Here is a 21,293-nt window from a genome sequence, read left to right on the forward strand (position 1 = left end):
TCAGTCCTTTGTTCTCTTCAGGCCTTCAACTGATTGGATGTGGCCCACCCACAGCATGGAAGGAACTCTGCTTCACTAAAAGCCTACTGATTTAACTGTATATTCCTTCCAGAAACACTCTCATGGAAACATACACAATAACGTTTGAGCACATATCTGGGCACGATGGCCCAGTCAAGTACAGAGGGCACAACTGGCCAACGTGGTGGTGCCTATCTGCCACAAAGTAGAGACCATCTAAATGAAAAAACTACTATTCAAACATTCAGCAGCATGATTACTTACTATGTCTTCCTCTGGATTTTCCTGCCCTTCTAAAATCTACTAAACTTTGGAGCCCTGCTCAAGTTCCACCACCTCCAGAAAGTCCTCTCAGACATTCCCCTCTTCAGTTGGCTCCTTTCTTGGTCTCTGATAGCCCTTGCTGTCTGTCCACCCAGTTTGATCCTTCATGATGTTGTCTTACAGTGCACAAGAGTCTTGCTTTCCCAGAACATATATAATTTATATTGACAATAATGATCCAACATCATCAGGAAGTCGCAGTTATGTTCCCTTTCATCCACACCTGGCAAAACACACCCCTGCGACTGTCTATCTCACCAATCTGTCAAATCTGTGAAATGCCCACTTTGCTGGGATGTTGGTAGATAATAGGAGATAATGTTTGTGAAAGTACTTTGTAAACCACGAGGCATGATACAGATAGAAGATTTTTATTATGATGATACTTTGTTTAAGAAGGCAGGGGATGGGAGTAAAATGCTTTTAAGTGATTTACATTTTCCAACTTTTATAGTTCTGGCACTAAAAGGTTTAACCCTTAGCTCTTCTGGGAAAACTCAGCTATAAAGAGGAAGTTATTTCTTTGGGGGTGATGAATAGCCAACCTTTTCCTGTGCTATCTTGATGTTCTATGTGCAACAGATCCCATCCCTCCCCCCTCTTCCAGAATACCCCTGATTTGTTTCATCAAATGCCCCTCTCTATTGGATCACTACCATCTGCCTGTAAGCAAGATGTTTCAATTTCCATCTTAAAAAAAACAGACCCATCTTGACCACCCCCCTCCAGCTAGTGCACCAGTTGCTTCCTTTCAGAGAAGGTGCTTGGAAAGAGTTGTCCATTCTCAATGCCGCCAACTCTTCTCTTTTTGTCCTTTTTTTTTTTTGTATCCACTTTAATCCCTGCAATCCCTTACCACCACCCCTCAGAAGCTCTTGTCAAGGGCACTGCTTCCCTACACATGCTGGCTCCAATGTTTATTCTCAGCTCCCCTCTTACTTGATCTGTCAAAACTAGTTGGCACTGTTGATCACTCCTTCCTGGAAGTATAGATTTACTTCAGCTTCTGAGTGCTTCTCCCTTCCTTCCTCCTTGACCTCTTCTTAGTCTCTTTGGATGATTTTTTTTCCTTTATAGGAATTTTTCATATTAGGTGCTTCAGAAATGCTTGAACCTCTTTTCTATCTGGGCCCACCCTTTGGGTGATCTGGTTCAGGGTTATGGCTTTAAAATACCAGGGGAACACCAATGAGCTCCCAAATTTATCTCCAACATGGACCTTTCTCTAGAACTTGAGATCCACCTGCTTTCTCAACCTTTCCTCCGAGACATTTAGCAGCTCTTGAACATAACCTGCCCAAGACTGACATGCCAAAAACCAAACATGTCCCCAAACCTCTTCATCCTATCGGCTTCCTCATGTGGAAGCTCCATGCCTCCCGTTGCATAGACCAAAGTCATTGGAGACAACCTTGACCTCCTGTCCTTTTCTTACGCATCAAAGCCAGTCCTTTAATGAATCCTGTCAGTTCTTCTTCATACTACATGCAGTTTGATTACTTTGCACCATCTCTACCTCATCCAACTTGGTACAAGACCTTGTCACCCTGTTGAAATCAGTGCAGTAGCCTCCTAACTGGACTCCCCATTTTTGCTTTTGAGACCCCACAGTCTCTTCCCCTGAGAGGGTCCTGATTCATTCAAGGTGATTGCTGACATCCTAGCAGTGGCATACAGGCTCCAAGACCATCTGGTCCCTGCTTCCTTTATGGCCCCATCTGCTGCTACTACCGCCCTCACTCAAGACTGTAGTCTTGTTGCCCTTCCTGCTCTTTCTGGAATCAGCCCAGCACCCTCCTACCTCAGGGCTCTGTCCTGGTCTCTCCCCTGGAGCCCATTCTCTCCATATGTTGGCAGGTTCTCTCCCAACATCTGTAGATGCTCAAGGCATCATTATTGAATAAATGAATGCATGACTTAAAGGATTTGAGTGGCATGAGAAATCTAATAAGGAACCTGAAAAAAGTTCCCCAGATGTAAAGGTCTGGGTTAGCTTGCCACAGAATCCCAGAATACTCTGTGAATCTCAGTACCACACGAATCCTTCTGGATTTGCTATTCTTCTAAGCAGACATGCCCAGAAAGGAGAGACCTCCCAAGTCAAACCTGGGAGGTTCCTTCCTGGGCTACTCAGCTCTTATATGTGTTGCAGTAAACATTTCCATTTCCTCCTCTCCCCTCTTCCTTTTTTTCCTGGAAGTTGATAGATTTCAATAGGAAATAAAATGGCATTGACTAAAAGCATGTTCTCTGAGTTTGGGGCAGGAGTGGAAGCTTCAAGATATATTTTTAGTGGAGGGTATTTTTTGAGCAATTGAAGACTAGATTATAATTTTGTTTGGACTCTCCAAAACAGGAACTCATATTTGCAGACAAGGGAGGCAAAGACTGCTATAGAGATGGAGGCTGAGTGAACAAACACGTTCTCAGACACTGCCACCAGGGGATGGTACCCAGAGGGAGTCAAGAACCGTCCTGCATGGCTCAGTACTTTGTCCCCTGGCAGCCGGTGAAGGACGGGCTGTCTCTATGTGACAGAGACACTTTCTATGGGCTTTTCCCCATTGTCTGACCCACTCATTTCTGCAAATAACCTCAGGTCCTCTCTACAACCAGAGCTCAAACATTTGTGGATGTTCTTTCTTCAGACTCAAGAACTGGCAATTTCACGGTGACCCTTTCAAACTGTGTGAGCCGGGCAACGTGGTGAGAGAAACACATCTTTTGGTGCTGTTTCCTGGCTCTAAACTAAGTTACGTAAAGAGGGAGAGAATAAACTTTAAAATGTTTTTTTGAACTGTCATTTGATGATGTGTTCTGCAATCTTCAGAAAATAGGTACATGTTACTACCACATTAGGGAGAAAATAAGTTAAATAAAAATTTCTAGCAGCAAGCCTGAAGGCTATCATATTATCACTCAATAATCTTTTTCTGAAAATCCCCCACTGCATTTTAGTAGGTCTGCAAGCTTTCAACTTTCTGGATCACATACCGTGTGCAGTACACCCAAAAGAAACAGAGGCAGTCAAAGTGACAGATTCTAATTTAGAAACCAAAAAGTGAATTTTCTATTGTTTTTGAAGGTAAAAAAATGACAGTCTTGCCTCTTCTCCTGAAAACTTATCTATAATTATGCTTTGTGGTAGAAGGAAAACAGCCTACTTGCTGTGCACAACACTTGGGTTTTAAAAGCTGCTTTTGATTAATTAATTCATATTTTTATCAGGAGGTCAAGAAGTCGGCTTTTCAGAGCTCCACCTACATTTTGCAGCAAGTCTTGATTTATGAGACAAATCAAGCTGAGCCCAGTCGAATACAGGGAAATCACCACCTACAAAGGGAAAGGAAGTTTTCCAGTGAGGGCTTCATTAGATTAGGATCTTTGGTCTCTTTGTGGTATGCTCTTTCCTGTTGTGTTTCTGGGTTCCTTCAGGCTGAGAGAAAAACCCCTACTCCCCACGCTTTAGAGGACTCTTGCGTCTCAGGAGTGCTGGCGCCTCGGATTTGGTCAGGCTCTCAGTGCACACTCAGAAGGAAGAATCAGATGTCTTGGCAGCATCTCCAAAGGCAACGCTGTCTTGGTGAGAACAGACCGGTGGGGTGGTTGGGTTGAACCAGTCAGCAGAGAAGAAGGGAGGGAGGGAGCCAAACTCAGATGCGCTGAGTGACTACTGCGTTCTACTTCCTGAAAGGCACTTTAGCACCTTTGTTTATTTAATCCTCATGACAAACGAGCGTGCCTTGTAACATTTCACAGTTGTAGAAAGTCTCAGAATGTTTCTATGTGACTTCAAAGATTAGGTACCTGGAGTTTACAGAAATTGTTTCTGTTTCATTCACATCTGTGCCTTGCTTGTAACTCATCTCTAAGAATACATCCAGGGTATTCGTGAGAAAGTTTTTGGCTGATACTCAGTAACTAATACTAATCAACAAAATCTTAATTGGTAAAGAATGGCATTGAGGGACACTTGGCCTTGGCTCCTATTTCACAGGTCCTCTCACAGACAATGAAGATCCTATCTGGAAATGCAATTCTAAATAAGGACATTAACTACTCCCTTGAAAAGTACCTGGAAACTTCCCCGCAAGCCAATCTTGCACGTGAAATACAAAAATCCTCTGTGTTGCATTTGAAATCTGATAAATATTTATTATCAATGCTGTTTGCTTTTAATCTGTTCAGGATATCATTTCTCCAGCTTCTTAGTAGTTAAACAAAAATGGCATTTACATTACAATATTGCTTGCCAACAATCTCATTTTCTGGTTTAGTCAGCAGCCCTTCATGCTTGATTAGTCTTTAATTACACAAATACCTACATATTAAAAAAAGTTTTCTTTTTTCCATACTTTGAGCATGTAATTATTTTCTCTTGCATGCAATAACCTTTAATTTTAGGATTAAGCAACTGATTCTTTTTAGTATGGATGGGCCTTTTCAAGTGTTAAAACAAATTTGGTTATTGTATTATGAGAAAAATTAACTTTGGGAAACCTCTCATCAGTGTCTTTGACACAGCACTCTGATCGGCTGTTACAGAAAGCGCCGGGTATCCAAAAGATAAAACAAGATTTCATTCCTCCAGTTTTTTTTTTTTTCCCCAATTTCTCCCTCCCTGTCTCTCTGGTCTAGGAATGTGATAATTTAAGCACTGAAGACCTGAATATATCAATTTTCCAATTTGTGCCAATTAGGGCTGAGAGCAGATGTTTCATATAGAAAATATTCCAACACAAAGGCTGTTTATAGTCTGAGTTGGAAAAATCTACAAACTATAAACTTTTATAATTAAAGATTTTCCTATAAGAAATCCACAGAATCCTTAAAAATATAGGAGTATTTTGTTGAGTTACATGGCGTTTCTCTCCACACATCATGTGTAATACTTGGGGCCAATGAGAAGCCAGAGCAATGAAATGGTGCCTCCCTTTCTAAAGCCAAACAGGGGAAATCCTTAATATACTGCCTGACACACTTCTGGACATTTGCTTTAGTTTTCTTCTCTCTCCTCTCATACTAAACCTGGAAAAAATGACATGCATTTCCTTATGAGAGTCCTCTCCAGGAGCAAACTAATCTCAGAACTTCATGGCATTCAGCTGGTCATCTTAAAGATGCCCCAGGTTCTGGGTTCCAAGTGAGGCTTGCAGGATACAGAGGCAAATAAGACTCACAGATGAATTAAACCAAACCCATGCAGTAAGACTTGAGCCAGGTTCAGCACTTGAACTTGAGTTCAAAGCATTGCCAGGAAGATATTTTAACTTTCCTCCATTGCGCATTGCAAAGTTTAGTCCAGCTGATGATAAAAGCATCATCCTCTCATACCCTGCTTTTATGGAGAGGTATAACATTCTCTTTTGTTTTGTCCTCAGGACTGATCACAGGATCTGAGAACTGGACGGGATCATCAGGCTCCTCTGGTCCAACGTCTCTACAAGAGAACCTCTGAAGTGGCTACCCCTTTTCTGAGAGGGACATCTCGCTGGCTTTCCCAACAGCACACCCCTCTGTGCGTATATCTCCTAGGAAGCTCTGTTTTCTAGAGATTGCCCCTATAGTCCTAGGTCTACCAGTGTGGGCACTTGACTCTTGCTGGATTGTAGCAGTGAATGGGACAAAGTCTTGTGATTATGAAATTTCCATTCTAGTCGAAAGAAGAAAAAAGACAAGCAAGTCATCAAATAAATATATAGCGTATCAGGTAGCAATAAGACCTCTGAAGAATGATGAAGGAGCAGAGGTGTCTTGTGTGCAATTTTATATAAGATCGTGTGGGTAGGACTCCCTGATGAGGCAAAATGTAAGGCAAGACCTGAATAAAGTGAGGGAACAAGCTGGATATCTAGGGGGAAAGTGTCCAGGCAGAGGGATTGATAAACACGCAGGGTCTTGGTGTAGAAAGTCGAACACAGAAATACACTGAACTTGTGTAACTCAAGCCTCGTTACTCCTAAAACCAAATTCCCCATGTTCTCCAAAATCTTTTAAATGTTCCTTTTGGGATTTGCCTCCCCTATTTCTAAATAATAGCTTCATTGTTTTTCTTGATTTGCCAGTTTGGGGCACTAGTGATTGACTTCTAGTGTGGAAGGTGAGAATTGAACACCGACGCACCCACTCCCTATTTCCCCTCCTCCTGCGTCCCTTTGTTCTGACAACAGAGTTTCTGATTTAATCAGAACTTCTTTTGGGGGACTACAAAAGTTCTGTTTACCTCTGACTCTTTTTTTTTTTCTCCTTCCTTGTAAAAGGTTTTGCTCTTATCAAAGTTAGTCATTGCATTTCTATTTGCTTAGTTTTCTTTCTTTCTATTCATAATTCTTCCCAAACTCATCTCAAGAATGATGAACACTGCTTTCCTTTAGGTTAACCATACCAGGTGTTCTCTTGGTTTCTCATCTGCTCCCTTCCCTCCCCCTCCCCTGTCTCTTCTCCAGGGACAACATTTCTAGAGTCCTCAATGTTCTGCCCCAGTGGAAACTGGTTGCTTTCTAAGCCTGCTATGTAACTATCAGCCTGGGGGTTCCTTCATGGCCCTTTTGATGGTAAAGCTCCAATCTTCCTGTCCTTTGGCCTATTCTCTTGTTTTGGTGGAACGTTTTCAGTTAACGTTGATGATGAATGCATGACAGATCAACTTGAGACAAATTTTCCAGAGACTCTACACCTGGATCGTTAGTTTACTCTTATATTTGATTGGTTGCTCAGCAGTATATTAAATACAAGCTAAAAACCATTTTCCCTCAAAGTTTTGAGGAAAATTATTCCAGCTTCATTGTCTTCCAGCTTCAATAATTGCTATGGAAACCCAGTGTTATTCTGATTCTTGATTCCTTGTATTTTATCTATTCTCCCCTAGAAAATATTCACAATGATACATTTTAGGTGTTCTGTTTTGTTTTCATTCATTAGGTTATTTACTCAGTGAGACTTTCAATGAGGTAATATCCTTCAAGTCTGGGAAGTTTTCTTGGATTATTTCTTTGATAATTTTCTCTCTCTCTCTCTCCCCTCCCTGCTTTGGATTCTATAATTCTGTTAGTCAGAAGTTAGATCTCCTGGATTGATTTGCCATTTTCTCCTTGTTTTACTAATTTGTTCTCTTTTTTGTCTTTTTGTTCTACATTCTGACAGATTTTCTTTATTTTCTAAACCTTCTACTGAATTTTTATTTCTGCTATAATTATTTTAACTATTATCTATCTCCTGAATTATTTTTAAGTGTTCTGTGTGTACTGCACCTATTACATGTTTTGTGGATACATGATCTCTATGGATATTCTATAGGATATTAGTTTTAACATTTTTATAGAATTGTTCTCCTTCCTCTACTGCTTCTATTTCCAACAAATGTCTCCTCTCATTTGTTTTTGTTTCTGATTTCAGACAAAGGCATTTCTCAAATATTTAGTAATTCTTTGTTGTCTTTTCACATGTAAAAATAGAGCAGGGACCTGGCGATGTTGGAGATGGCAAATATTGATAACTGAGTCTTTTCTCTCTCTGATTAGTGGTCAGGTTCCTCCAGAGAAAAATCCACCAATTACCTGGGGTGGTTGAGGTGGGAAGGCAGTGAGATGCCTGCATACTCGAGCATCTGTGTACCATGTAAGTGGCCCAGGGAGGCCAGGTTTTATCATTCAGGTTATAGACTTCCCCTTTGATGCCCTGATCAGCAGTAAGGAGCTCTCTCCAGCATGCAGCCAGCCAGACTTATATCTCCAGTCTAGAGGGTCTCTTCTTTCAATTTCTCATACATAAAGCTGTTAGAAGGATAGTTGCCTGCCTGCTTGGATTGGGGAAGCAGCTGAGAGTCTAACTGTTCATTATGCAGTCATTAACTTATGTCCTTGTTTTCAGCAACATGGCTTGCCATCCCCATCTTCCATGGCACCTGGCGTCTGCAACCCCCAAGTGCTGCCTTGCTTCTTGCTGTGTCCCTTTCAGACCCTTGGTGTTTAGCTTTCTCAGCTTGGTTATCTCCTCCACCTGCTTCTCCAGAATTTGGTTGACATTACTTGCCCACTGTTGTCTTTTCTACACTTCTCTTTGTCCTTTTGGATTTATATGATTAAAAAAATTTTTCCTTGAGTATTGTTTTAGTGCAGTTCCCAGAAGATGTATAGAGATAAATGTTCATATTCAATCTACTTCACTGAAGAAGAAGCCCTCCCATTTTCTTTTTCTTTTTGAGAATTGGAAAGATCTTTTCTATCTTTAGTTTCCTAGTACTCTTCCTATTCTTATATTTCATCAGATATTAATAACTATCTTCACTTTTCAATCTTACACTTGAAAAAACCTGTTTCTTAAGATGCTGTGTTTCAACCCATCAACCATTTTTCATCTGTATATTGCCCTGAGCCTTGGCCAACCTATCCTGATCTAAGAAACTGTTTATAGTTCCATAGGGCAAGAGTTCTTCAACTTCTTTGATCATCAAAATCACTGGCTTCACCCCAGAGATTCTGATCTTGTAATTGTTGGGTGGAGTGAAGGGAATCTATATTATTAAAGAATCCTCAAGTCATTTAAACTTCTTTCTTTATTTTTTCCTATGGAAAATTTTAAACACATGTAAAAGAAGACACAATGTTATCATGAACTCCCATGGACCCATCACCCAGCTTCAATACTTATCAGCTCATGGCCAAACTTCTTTTATCCATACTCTACACAACAACCTCCACCAGTATTATTTTCTTCCTCCGCACAACATCTGAGGAAAATCTAGACATCCTACCATTTCATTTGTATTTAAGTATGTATCTTCAGAAAACACTCCTAAAAATATAACTACATACCACCATTACACCTACAAATATTAAAAATAATCCCTAAACATGATCAGACATCCCATCAGCAGCCATATTTCCAACTGCCTCATAAATGTTATTCTTTTTCCTTTCCACCTTTGCGTGAACTGTAATCTAAACAAAGCCCACATCATGAAATTCTTTGCGGTATCTTTTGATCTACATGTCCAACCTCCTCTAGTCCTTCATTTCAATCTCTCTTTCTCTCTCTTTCTTATGATTTACTTGCTGCAGAAACTTCCCATGTGGTTTTGATGTGTGGCCAATCTGGGAATTATGGCTTCTCTGAAGCACCCTCCAGGCCCACCTAAATGAGAGAGGCTGGAGCAATCAGTACTCTGGAGCCCCCACTTTCGTTAAGGAAATGTTGTACCCCTTCCCCTCCATGTCACCTGCAAACCTTTTAATAATATTGCATTTTTGGCTCCCATTCACCTTGATTTTAAAAATCATTAGTTCTGGGATGCCTAAGTGGCTCAGTCAGCTAAGTGTCTGACTCTTGATTTTTGGCTCAGGTCATGACCTCAGGGTGGTGAAATGGAGCCCCACATTGAGCTCCACACTCAGCATGGAGTTTGCTTGAGGTTCTTTCTGTCCCTCTCCTTTGGCCTCTTGCCCCATGTACATGTGCATGTTCTCTCTCTAAGTAAATAAACAAATAAAATCTTTTTAAAAATTATTAGTTCTTTTTTTGTGCATGTGAGTGTGAGTTCTTTTCCTCTCCTTATAATTTATGTTGAACACCATCTTTGGGAGGTGGTTTGTTGTTGTGTTGAACATCTCATTGAACATCATCTTTTAGGAGATGGTTGGTAAAGCTTTCTGTTCTAAATTACAATTCTGTTAGCATGGTGTTAGTCACCTCAGCCAGGATCCAAGAACCATCTCAGTTAGGTTTTTCCAAATTATTTGGGAAAAGGAGGTGTCTCCTGTGGCTCTCATCCAAAGATTCTCTTGTCTCAAATAGGATTGTATTTGAAAAATTATTAAAGTTGCCAAGTAGAAAGAACACAACATATTTCTAAAAATGACTAATTCCATCTTTTCACTAAATTAAGATGACATCCAAATGCCTTAGCTTTTATGGCCGAACAATTTCACCCGTGAGGTGAAAACAGGTAGAGGTAGTTTGGACAAATGTTGGAGGTGACATAGAGAGCAGAGCTTGGGAGAAGGGACTCCAATGATTTATTGTCCAAACCATGACAGTTCTGAGTGTGAAATGGGTTCTATTAGCAATTACACTGGTCAACAGGCATACAGAGACCATCCCAGTTAAAAGACTATTTGACATCCCCCAGGTTGGAGCCAGACACTCTGGACTCAAATCCCAGCCCCACCTCTAAGAAGCTGTGGTCTTTTGGTGAATTACTGGCTTCTCTAAGTCTTGGTTTTCTTACTACTATAAGTGATTGTAAGGCATAAGTAGGAAAACAGAGACAAAACACCTACCACAGTTCCTGGCACGAAAAGCTCAATGGTATTTTCATTTTTAAACTGGATCATCATTTTTCTACTGGGAGATTCTGTACCAGTGGGGTTTGGGCAGCACAGCATGTCACATGAGAGTTTCTGGTATCCATGTGGGGGCCTGAAGTACACCCTTGGTGGGAGATTCCCTTTCATCTTCCTTGGATCTTTCTATCTGTTTTATAATACTTTTATGCTTTGGAAAATACGACTTAACTCCCAGATCAATCAGATCTATAAAATACTAAGAAGGCCTGCATTTCTCTCTATTATCAAGAACCACCATGGGTCATTGAGATGAGGGGGAAGGAAACAGAAGATTAAATGGAAAATGGTGGTCCTTGCTTTGATGAACATTGCCCGCCAAAGCAAAGAAGCTGATTTGAAACAGTCTAAATGAAGTTCTGGATTTCCCCAAGCCCACTGAGAAGACACTGCAAAGAACAACAGTGTTAGAACCATTTCAAAGAAATCATAATCATAGGGGTGCCTGCTGGCTTAGTTGGAAGAACACGTGACTCTTGATCTTGGGGTTGTGAGTTCAAGTCCCATGTTGGGTGTAGAGATTACTAAAATAAATAAATAAACAAACAAACGGACTTGGGAAAAAAAAAGAAATCACATTCAAAACAAGATCTAAGGTTTGGGGTGCCTGGGTGGCTCAGTGGGTTAAGCCGCTGCCTTCGGCTCAGGTCATGATCTCAGGGTCCTGGGATCGAGTCCCACATGGGGCTCTCTGCTCAGCAAGAAGCCTGCTTCCCTCTCTCTCTCTCTCTCTCTCTGCCTTCCTCTCCGTCTACTTGTGATCTCTCTCTGTCAAATAAATAAATAAAATCTTTAAAGAAAAAAAAAAAAGATCTAAGGTTTTCATAGTCCTTACTATGTATGAGGCATTGTTCTAAATATAAAAATAAATGGGTAACATTTCTTTCATTACTAATGAAACAAACATGAAGATAACAAGTACTACTTGTTATCTTCATGGAGTAATTTTGCAAATAAATTTAAGGTAGTCGGATAACAGGCAGCTAACGTATTTGTGCAATAAGTAGCTATGACATGAGAAATCACCAAAAAAATTGTTGACAGTCCTGGGATGTACCGAGGTGTGAAACATAGTATCTGTTCTTAAGGGGCTTATAATTCAAGTAAGTAAGTAAGTAATGTGTGAGTCAGAGAGGAGTGCACTCACTGAGGGCTGGACAACCAGGTAGGGAGTAGGAAGTTCAGGGAAGTGTAGGGAAGCATGCAGGGCAGTGGTGAGGAGAACAGGCATGCCTGGTAATGGCCAGGGGCCCAGCACAGCCAGTGAGGTGGACTGCACAAGGCACCTGAGGCCTGAGAGGTGGGGGGAGTCCTGGGCGGGGGTCAGTGGGAGATGGAGTGGAAGGGAGGGCTAGAGCACCCAGGATAAGAAGGCCCAAAGAGGGCTTTTTAAGTATGAGGGTGATGGAACAAAGCGCTCTTTTAGGCAGGTTAGCTTGGACGTGGTTTGCCCAGTGGATAGGATCAGGGAGGAAACAGAAGTAGGAAGACCAGGTCAGGGAGGATGATGCTAGTTCTGCCCCAGGGTAGAAGAACCGAGAAAGTTTCTGATACTGTGGATGTGGAGCTCTCCAGCCCATGAGTGTTCTGAGAGCCCGTGGACCCCGCTCCCATCCTGTAACTCTCAAGACAGTATTTTCCCCTTGATTAATGTTCCAGGAACCCAAATCAGTGTGGGGTCCTGGGCTTCCTTCCCACCGCATTCTCTCTCCCCTCCCCTTTCCACTTTCTCTTTAGAATGGCTTCTTCACTTTCCCTGGGACTGCTTTGTCCTTTTTAAATATGTTGCTCCATTTCTCATTTAATAGGTTTGTTAAGCTATGAATTTTATGTGAATTTTCCACCACGGGGGCAATGGTATAACGTTGAAGACCGCTGCAATGTTGTGTATGTGGCAGGGTTGGGAGTGGATGGCAGAACTGTTCAGGTCCTTTTTGACTGTTGGGGATGGTGGTCAGTGTTGAGGAGCTCATCGTCACTTTCAGTATGTTGGAACACCAATAACCTGGCTTCCTGCGCTATTCTATGTTTAAAGAATTCCCACCTTGGCCTCCCTGAAGAGCTCGATTTTTCAGGACAGTGTTCTTCAAATTCTTGTGACCTTGCTTCATGGTAAGAAATACACTTGACAACTCAATCTAACACATAGATACATAGAGAATACACACAAACGTATATGAACGAATCTCTCTCTATATGTATCTCTATCTGGAACTATATACATGTATCTATATGTATATACTTTAAATAGGAGCTTCAAGAAAAAACATGTAGCTTTACTACCTGTGATAGGATGTCTTGTTATTTTCTATTCTCTTTTATTATTTTCTTTAAAAATTTAGGTTACAAACCTGATACTAAGCCCATGTAATAACCACGCCAAATGTGGTTATTATATCCTCCCCCAATCTGGGCACGTTGTCCCACCTAAATCTTCATAAAGATCCAAAGAAAGGTGCAGGAAGCAGAGTCTCTTGAGCGCCAAGGCCATCATTATCTTCTGTGACTGCCTAGCTCCCTCATTTACAAAATGTACCCGATTTATTACTGGTGGTATGAAGACAGGATGGGGGCCTTTTCACACTGGGGATGAAAAGGTATAAGCATCTGGTATAGGGATGACTGGATGGGATTTGGGCCACCATCATATGGTCAAAGAGGAAGAACGTGGTGCCCCAAACATATTATTCACCATTGATTGGGAAGGAAGCTTCCTTTCTCTGTACCTTCCTGTCACCTCTGTTTTAAAAGGGCTCTCCCCAAGTGAGGCGTCCATAGCTCCCCGATAAAGCAGACCTGGTTGGAAAGAGGTTCTACATTGCTCCTAAATTCTAACTTCTGAGGTCTGCCAATGGTAAGTCTAGACCGGGATGTCCTTTAGGGCACCTTCTCTGCATTGCTAATAGGGCAATGTGTTTTGTAAATACTGAATGAATCACTGCTCAGTGTCAAGGCTCCTGTTGAAAAGAATCTGGACTCTGAATTGTTTTCTTAAAAAAGTTAGTGCACAGCTACCTACTCACCTACTTCTCTCTCCTGCCCCACCCTAACACACCACGTGGGTTTATTTAAAATATAGAAACTCGGTGTTTATTTAAAAATTAGAGTTCCAGGACCACACCCTCTTGGGGGACAATCAGCTCTTACAGCTGAGGTTTCTTCCCCTTCTGTTGGGACACTTTAGATTAGTTCTATCCGGGCCCTAGTTGTAGAGCCCTGTTGGCAAGGAGATTTTTCTAAAGGCCTATTTTCTCATTGCTTAGAGCCAAAGATTTTGTCCTATGACCTTTTGATTCCCGTTCTGCATCTAATCAATGTCAGGTCACCGCAAGGAAAGCTAAGATGAGGTTAAGTGGAAAAAGCCAGAGCAAAAATCCCAACTAGATACAAAGCCCCTAGCCCGCCCCGCTAACTTTTAAAAGCTCACCATGTTGAAATAGTACAATCACTTGGATAAGAGAACATTTCTGGCTTACCTCCCCACTCACCGCCCCCCCCACCCCCATTTGTTTGGTGCCTGATTTGTTTCTGGTTGCAGCAGGGAGGTCAGAGGCAGCCCGGAAAATGAATGGAATCAGCCTCCTGCCCGGGCGCCTGGAGCGGGCGGGTGTTACGGATCAGCGTAAAGCCAGCTCCCTTTCCCGGGCCGGGCCGATGTAACTCACTGGAGTGGCAAATTACATCAGACCTACAGCTGTAACCCGACATTATGATTAATTTGATCAGTAATTTCTCCTGTTTTTCATTTTAATCGGTGTGACTATTCTGCTGTGGCAGGTCTTTCAGATCTAATTAAGATAAATTTCCGAGTAAAAGACTTGGCAGACTTTCCGAGTCAAATCCAGGCATCGAGTGTGAAGACCTGAAGCCCCAGTCAATCACCTTCGGGGAGGGCCAGCACCGCACGCGGCAATCAGCCATTCACACTTAAGCAAATTCATAATCTCTGGCACTGCTTAGTCATTCTCTCCAAAACTTCCTACGCAGAAGAGGAAAGAAAGGAAGACTGCAGACAATGTCATTTCTCCCCTTGGGCTCACACTCCACTGATCTGGCCAGACTACATGGATAACCCTATAAGTGGACACTCTACAGAATTCCTGAGTTGATGTTCAAAAAAAAAAAAATTAAGTAAATATGTGCCAGTACATACATTGAATAAACGCAATTATATATACACACACAGATGTGGAACACACATACATGTAACTAGGAAGACTGGAAAGCCTACGTAATAGGTCTTTTGCAGCAAACGCCGAGAGTGAAGGGCTTCTTTCAGGATAAGACAGAGGACGGGAGAAAGCCGTACCATGAGAAATGGAAGTATGAGCTGGGAAGCCTCAGTGCCAACATTAAGATGGGGCCTCACCGCCCAAATACACGTCGTCTGCTTTCAGGGAGGCCAGAAGAAGTCCTGTGCCTTGAGGGTGGACGTTGCGGACATCCCCGGGGGCTCTGAGGGTCGTAAGTGCAAAACGAGGGTTACCGATGTTGTCTACAATGCTTCCAGCAAGGAACTGGTCCGCACCAGTGATGAACCATATTGTGCGCAAGGAAAGTGCCCGCTCTGAGGGTGGTAGGAGCCCCACTACGCACTGCCTCTGGGCTGCAAAAGGGGGCCATGCTGACTGCCCAGGAGGAAGAGATTTTAAACAAAAAACAATCAAAGAAAATTTGGAAGAAATATGTGGAAAGGCAAAAGAATGCCTAGATCAGCAGTCTTCTGGAGGAACATTTCCAGCAGGGCGAGTTTCTCCCGCGCATCTCTCCGAGAGCAGATGGACCCGCGCTAGAGGGGAAGAAGCTAGAGTTCTTCCTGAGGAAAATCAAAGCTGGAAAGACAAATAAATCTTCCTCCCTCCTAACACTGGTGATGTAAAAAAGGTGTTTACTGTTCAAAAAGAAAAAAAAAATGGTCTACGTAATACGCATACAGTTGCTTTAACGCAAATACACATCCATGCACATATTGGACTTGGGTGGGCAGGGATTAAGAGCTTAATTCCCCTGTTTGTTTTCTTGTAGGTCAATCCATGCATTCATGTGTGTATCCTAAGGCTAGCGACTAATATTTGCACAAGTTCTGTTAGGTTTCTTCTGTTCCTTGAAAATGAAGATGTTAATGAGATTATTTTTTTCCTAAAGCCATTTAATCAGCAAGACCCGCCTGTCCAACCTGGTAGAGGCAGACACTGGGCAAGTGGTAAGGATTTGCCTGGGCTACTGGGTTTACATGTCCACTTACAGGAAGTCCAAAATGATGTGCTTAGAACCTCGAGCGGGTGGATGTTCTTGAAGACTTCTCTTGCATTTTATGAAGAATACATCACTTCACCATGATGGCACCCCTCCTGATGATCACACAGCAAATTCTCCATTCTTATGGAAACAGCCATTTTGGAAAGTAGATGTGACTGGAGAGATAGTGCTCGATGTGAATGTCGCTGTGTACCCTACTCCCACACTCCTGATGAAGACGGGAAGGAGCTTTAACAAAACACACTATTGGAACTTTCATCAGGGAAAAAGGACTATGTTCTGACTCTGTATGGCTTCTACATCTAGAGGATGATTTTGCTACCATTTTACATTTATTTTGGCTTTTGCTCTTGAAATGATGGTGTAGAAGACTCCCTTGCCCCCCACTGAAAGAGAGTCTCAGGTGCAATTCTGTGGCTGTATGACAGATGGTGGGGATATAGGAAGGGGTGAGCTTCCCAGTCGTATAGCCAGGCGATCTTGGGCCTAAAAATTGGAATGAGACCCACCAACTTTACAGCTCTGATTTTTTGGTGGTCACAGAGCATTTCAATCTCTTTGTACCTCAGTTTCAGTTGGGTAGAAACGGTTCCAACAGAAACTAGTAGATTTACCAAATAAAGAGAAGAATGTGAGGCTGTACCCTCCTCCCTAACTTCAGAGTTTCTGTTCACGAGCAATGATAAGATTGAAATTGAGATCAGGAGCTATAAGACAGACCAAAGAGGGGATGGAGAGAGCCTTTCTTCTAACTGTGCAATTACCTCCATCTTCATCTGCAAGCGAGAAATCCTTATGGATTTAAATGAGATCTTTTCAAACAGATGGACATCCACAATGAAAAAAAAAAAAGACTAAAAAGAGGCAGTTGAACACAGTAGACAAGGTCTTATGTCAGACAGACTTTGGTTTGAATCTTGACTCTTAAAGGTCCTTACTTCTAACTTCCTCGCCATGAAGAGAGAAATTGGGACATATAAGGTTCATTGAGCTTTGCTACTCCAGATGTGGGCAGAAGGCCAGGTGCATCAGCCTCACCTGAGCTGGTTAGAAATGCAGAATTTGGGGTGGGCCCTCTAACCAAGAGCTACTGAATCTGAGTCTACATTTATCAAGGTCCTAGGGGAATTCGTATGCAAAGAAAAGCTTGAGAAGCCCAGGTATAGATTGGATGAGACATCATCTAGCAGTAGTCTGGAGATCTAATAAACTCCCAGCCAGTTGCAGATAGTTCTTATTTGGAACAAGAGGGTGTTAAAAGATTATTTATTTCTCCTATTTTGAGTGTCAGAGGTGAATCACAAGGTGTGAGATTCTTCTGCAAATATTGGCTAATAACCCAACTTCAGAGTCTGGGAAAGGCTCCAGTGGATAACAAAGTACATTTATGGCTGTTTTCATTTCCTGATGGGCTGTGAATCTGGGGAGGGAGAGGGTCGAAGTAACACTGGCTCCATCTTCTTAGAAATGAAGACCTAGTTTTATTATATCATAGAAGTAAAGTTAGCACCAACTCCTGCAATGGACATTTCATGTAAAAGGCATTTTGTAGGAATAAGAGGTAGGAACTTGCTTTTTAGTAATGAATAATTAGGAGCCTATTTACAAGACAATAGGTAGTTGTCCTTAACCCTTGCTTCAAGTTGGAATCATTTGGGCTGCTTTAAGAATGCTGATGCCCATGCTTTACCCCACTTGGGTTCGCCCAAGTGTTGGCATTGAAGAAAAAAATCCCCACAGAGGATTCCCAAGGTGCAGCTAATGCTGGGAACCACTGCCATTGAGTTTGTAAAAGAATTGAACAAAACACAGTGTGGGCATGGCCACAGCTATTTGGAGATGACATTGCTTGTGTGAGCCAAGAAGAAGGAGGGGGGTCAGACAAGGCAGCGAATTAATAGGGCCCTATGGCCCTGAAAATATTTGATTACATGGAGGTCTGCCTTTCCCGTATGAAGATACCTCCTTTATCACTTAAGGAAATCCAGTAGTAATGAAAATGGTATGCACGTTGTGCCTTAAAGATGCTTAAAATATATTCATGGTGATATTTACACTGGGGGAGCTTGGAAAATACCCCATATTTACTTTCTGCCTTTAATAACTTTCTGTCTTGTCCAGGTTGGTTCCAAGGACAATTTGGTTTTCTAGCACTAGATTGGTCAAATTCTTTCCATAGTGTGCAAAATACGGAAGGTGGTAATTACACTAAGGAATGTTAATTTTTAAAACCTCAGACAGAGGCACAAGATGACTGACTTTCCCTCTGATTTAACAACATACAAGTTTCCAAGACAACCAGACTCAAGAGAGCTTTCTTTGGGGGGAAGTGAGAGGGTTTCTCTGAACTCTTCAACATTGCTTTGTTCTCTTTAAATGCCACATTCATAACCTCACAATGCAATGACAGAGAGCTCAACTCTGGAAAGAGCGGCCAGCCTCGGGGAGGATATGGAGCCCAGCTGAGAAAAGAAGGAGCTCCCTGACTTGACTTCTCTTTTATGACAGTTCCATTTCTTCTGGTGTAGAAAACTAAGTGATGGTTGATCCCAGTGAAATGACAGTTCAGGCGAAATGTGTCGGGCTGGAAAGTTGCATTGATCAGAGCCCAACTGGGCTTTCAGATGAGAGCCACTAGTTCCCAGAAGAAAGCCATCAGCATCTACATGCAGGGAGCTCTCCCAACCACTGCGTTCATCTCTGTCCTCACAGGCATCCCCACCGAGGGGCCAAGGTCTGGGAAATTCCCTGCCAGTGGACGGCCACTCTAAGGAGCACCCGAACCTTTGCCATGTGGATTCCTCTTACACATGAAAGAAGAGATTCTCAACATGGCACCTTTCTATGTCTTATCTCCGTACGGAAGCCAGAATGCCCAATTTAGTTCTCCACAGAGAAGGATGAAAGAGAAGGAAAACACCAGTGTCTCTGAGGCACTACCTCTCTCTTTTCAAATAGGAAAGAAGAAAAGAGTCAGGATGGGAGAATTACCGCTGAGAGAGAGTGCCCCACAGACAGAGAGTACTGAGATCCGGTACTCTAGATGCCTGACACCTGTATGCCAAACTGACTTGACCTGTTGCTTGGATTCCAATCACTCTTAAACCCGGGAGTTGAGAAGGTGGTTACCCGGGAGTTGAGAAGGTGGTTGTCAGGGTATTGGGAAAATGTCCTGACCACCAGTCAAAAGGCAGGAGGGTGGAGGTGTAGTGGGGAGGGAGCATGCTCTCTCTGCCCTGTTGATTCCACGGGGTTGCCAGGGGCCATGGGGTCCCGGGGTACCCTGCTGTACTTCTCCATGCCCTGGCATGGTAGGCATGACTCCAGGTGCAGTGCTGTGTGAAAAGGAGGAAAAACAGGCAGTGAAGAAGAGGAAAAGGGGGAGCCCAGCTGGAGGAGAAGCTCTCTAATACCTCAGCTGCCCTGAGGGGCAACCCAAGCAGACCTTCCCTTAATTTTTTGACCCACTGTTTTTTTTTTTTTTTTTTTTCATTGCCAACTATAAGGACCATGCTTGGTTTTAGCTTTCCCTCCTCTTACTTTGGTTTTGAAATTTTTTCTTCACTCTTTCCCCACTTTTCTATACTTCGTTTTCTCGACTGTCTAGTCTATAGGATTTGGTCTGTGGATTTTTGCATAATGTTCTAGGTAAGAAAATGCAAGATTATTTTAGTTGTGTGGATGCAGCTGTGATAATTAGAGAAAGCAGGCTTAGAGTAGTTGCTGAGGGATTTTTTTCATGGGATATTAATTAGTGTTATGTGAAAAAAAAGAGGTTCAGAGGTTACATGAGTTTGAGAATTTCTTGGTTAAATAATGTTGACTAGACATCTCTACTGCAGGATGTGTTTTAGCTTTTAGTGTCTTACTATTCATTGAGAAATATCTAAGAGTGGCATTCAGTGTGTGGTATCTTCCTATCTTTCTCTCTGTCCATCCATCCACCCACCATCCATCCAACCATCCATCCATCCATCCATCCATCCACCCTCCTGTCCATCTATCTGTCATCTCCTTAACTACCATGAAATCTGTTTTCATGCAATTTCTTTGGCCTTGGTGTTTAATGGATGACACTTTGGGAATGCCGCCTTAGAAAATGCTGACAGCCAAATAAGGGAGTAAGAATATATAACTCACCAACAACCCAAATGAACAATAGCAGAGGCAGTAAAATATAAACAGAGATGCTTTGAGGTCTGCCAATAATGTTGAGAATGTCCCTTCAGCTTTCTGACAGTCTGCTTCCCTGTATCTGAACCGAAGATCCAGGCTCTTGTGAGGAGGAAAGGGGAGGCCAAAGTACTAAGAAAGTACAAAGATACATAGATAGAGCCCATAAATGATAATGGTTATTCCAGGAGACCACTGCATGAAATACTGTTTATAAAATGCACTTTGTAAATTTCAAAACACACTGCAAATACTGGCCACATATTATCAGGAGTCTTTCTGGAATGTTGCATACCTGTTCTGGGTTATGATGTGGTACATACATTGCTCTTTCTTTCCATGGAATTCAAACCACCTTATTTGTGATATTTCATAAATAGAATGTGGAGCTGGAAAGGGCTGTAAGATCATCTAATACAGGGGCGCCTGGGTGGCTCAGTGGTTTAAAGCCTCTGCCTTCGGCTCAGGTCATGATCCCAGGATCCTGGGATCGAGCCCTACCTCAGGCTCTCTGCTCGGCAGGGAGCCTGCTTCCTCCTCTCTCTGTCTCTCTGCCTCTCTGCCTACTTGTGATCTCTCTCTGTCAAATAAATAAATAAAATTAAAAAAAAATCATCTAATACAGAGTTTTCATATACTAAGTGACACAATGGAGGCCCTGAGATTAGGCAACTTGTCCATGGTCAGTCAGTGGCAGAATCCAGATTACCAAGATTCTTCCTGTTCACCACATATTAAAAACCCACAACTTTGGGAATTTAGAAGGAAGAAAATAATTTTGGGATCTTAATAACATTGGTGGATAATCTGACATTCTATGGGTTGAAGTGCTAATTCTTTAAGATTCCAAGAGTGCATGGCTTCAATTCGTTCTTGCTCCCCACCTTCTCCAAGGCCTTTGTGCAGACTTGCCTTTGCTGTGTATGACCAGCCCTGCTCTGCCGTGTTCCCCATCTCAGAAATCCTCCTTGCCTCTCCAGCTGGACTCTGCAAAACTTATTAGCCTCATGTTAGCTTAGATGGGTTTTCTGGTGGTGTGCTGTGCATGATTCTATTGTGGACATGTAGAGTTTTATATTCCCATGAATATTCACTTTTTATTCAACTTCAAGTGGGTCTTTTTGCCTCCTGTCCCTCTCAGATGGTAGTATTGGTAGTCAAGAATGAAGGCAGGCA

The 21,293-nt window shown here is 42.3% G+C and overlaps 1 protein-coding gene and 1 pseudogene across 2 annotated transcripts in view; one reads left to right on the top strand and one right to left on the bottom strand.

The window, feature by feature from the left end:
• LOC125081252 (40S ribosomal protein S8-like) overlaps window positions 1-15,564 on the top strand; it is a 39,449-nt pseudogene extending 23,885 nt beyond the window's left edge.
• Window positions 1-21,293, bottom strand: part of POU6F2 (POU class 6 homeobox 2) — a 490,143-nt gene that overhangs the window by 85,899 nt on the left and 382,951 nt on the right. The gene's annotated exons all lie outside the window — the stretch shown is intronic.

Source organism: Lutra lutra, chromosome 11 (assembly GCF_902655055.1).
Source record: "Lutra lutra chromosome 11, mLutLut1.2, whole genome shotgun sequence".
Taxonomy (NCBI): Eukaryota; Metazoa; Chordata; class Mammalia; order Carnivora; family Mustelidae; genus Lutra; species Lutra lutra.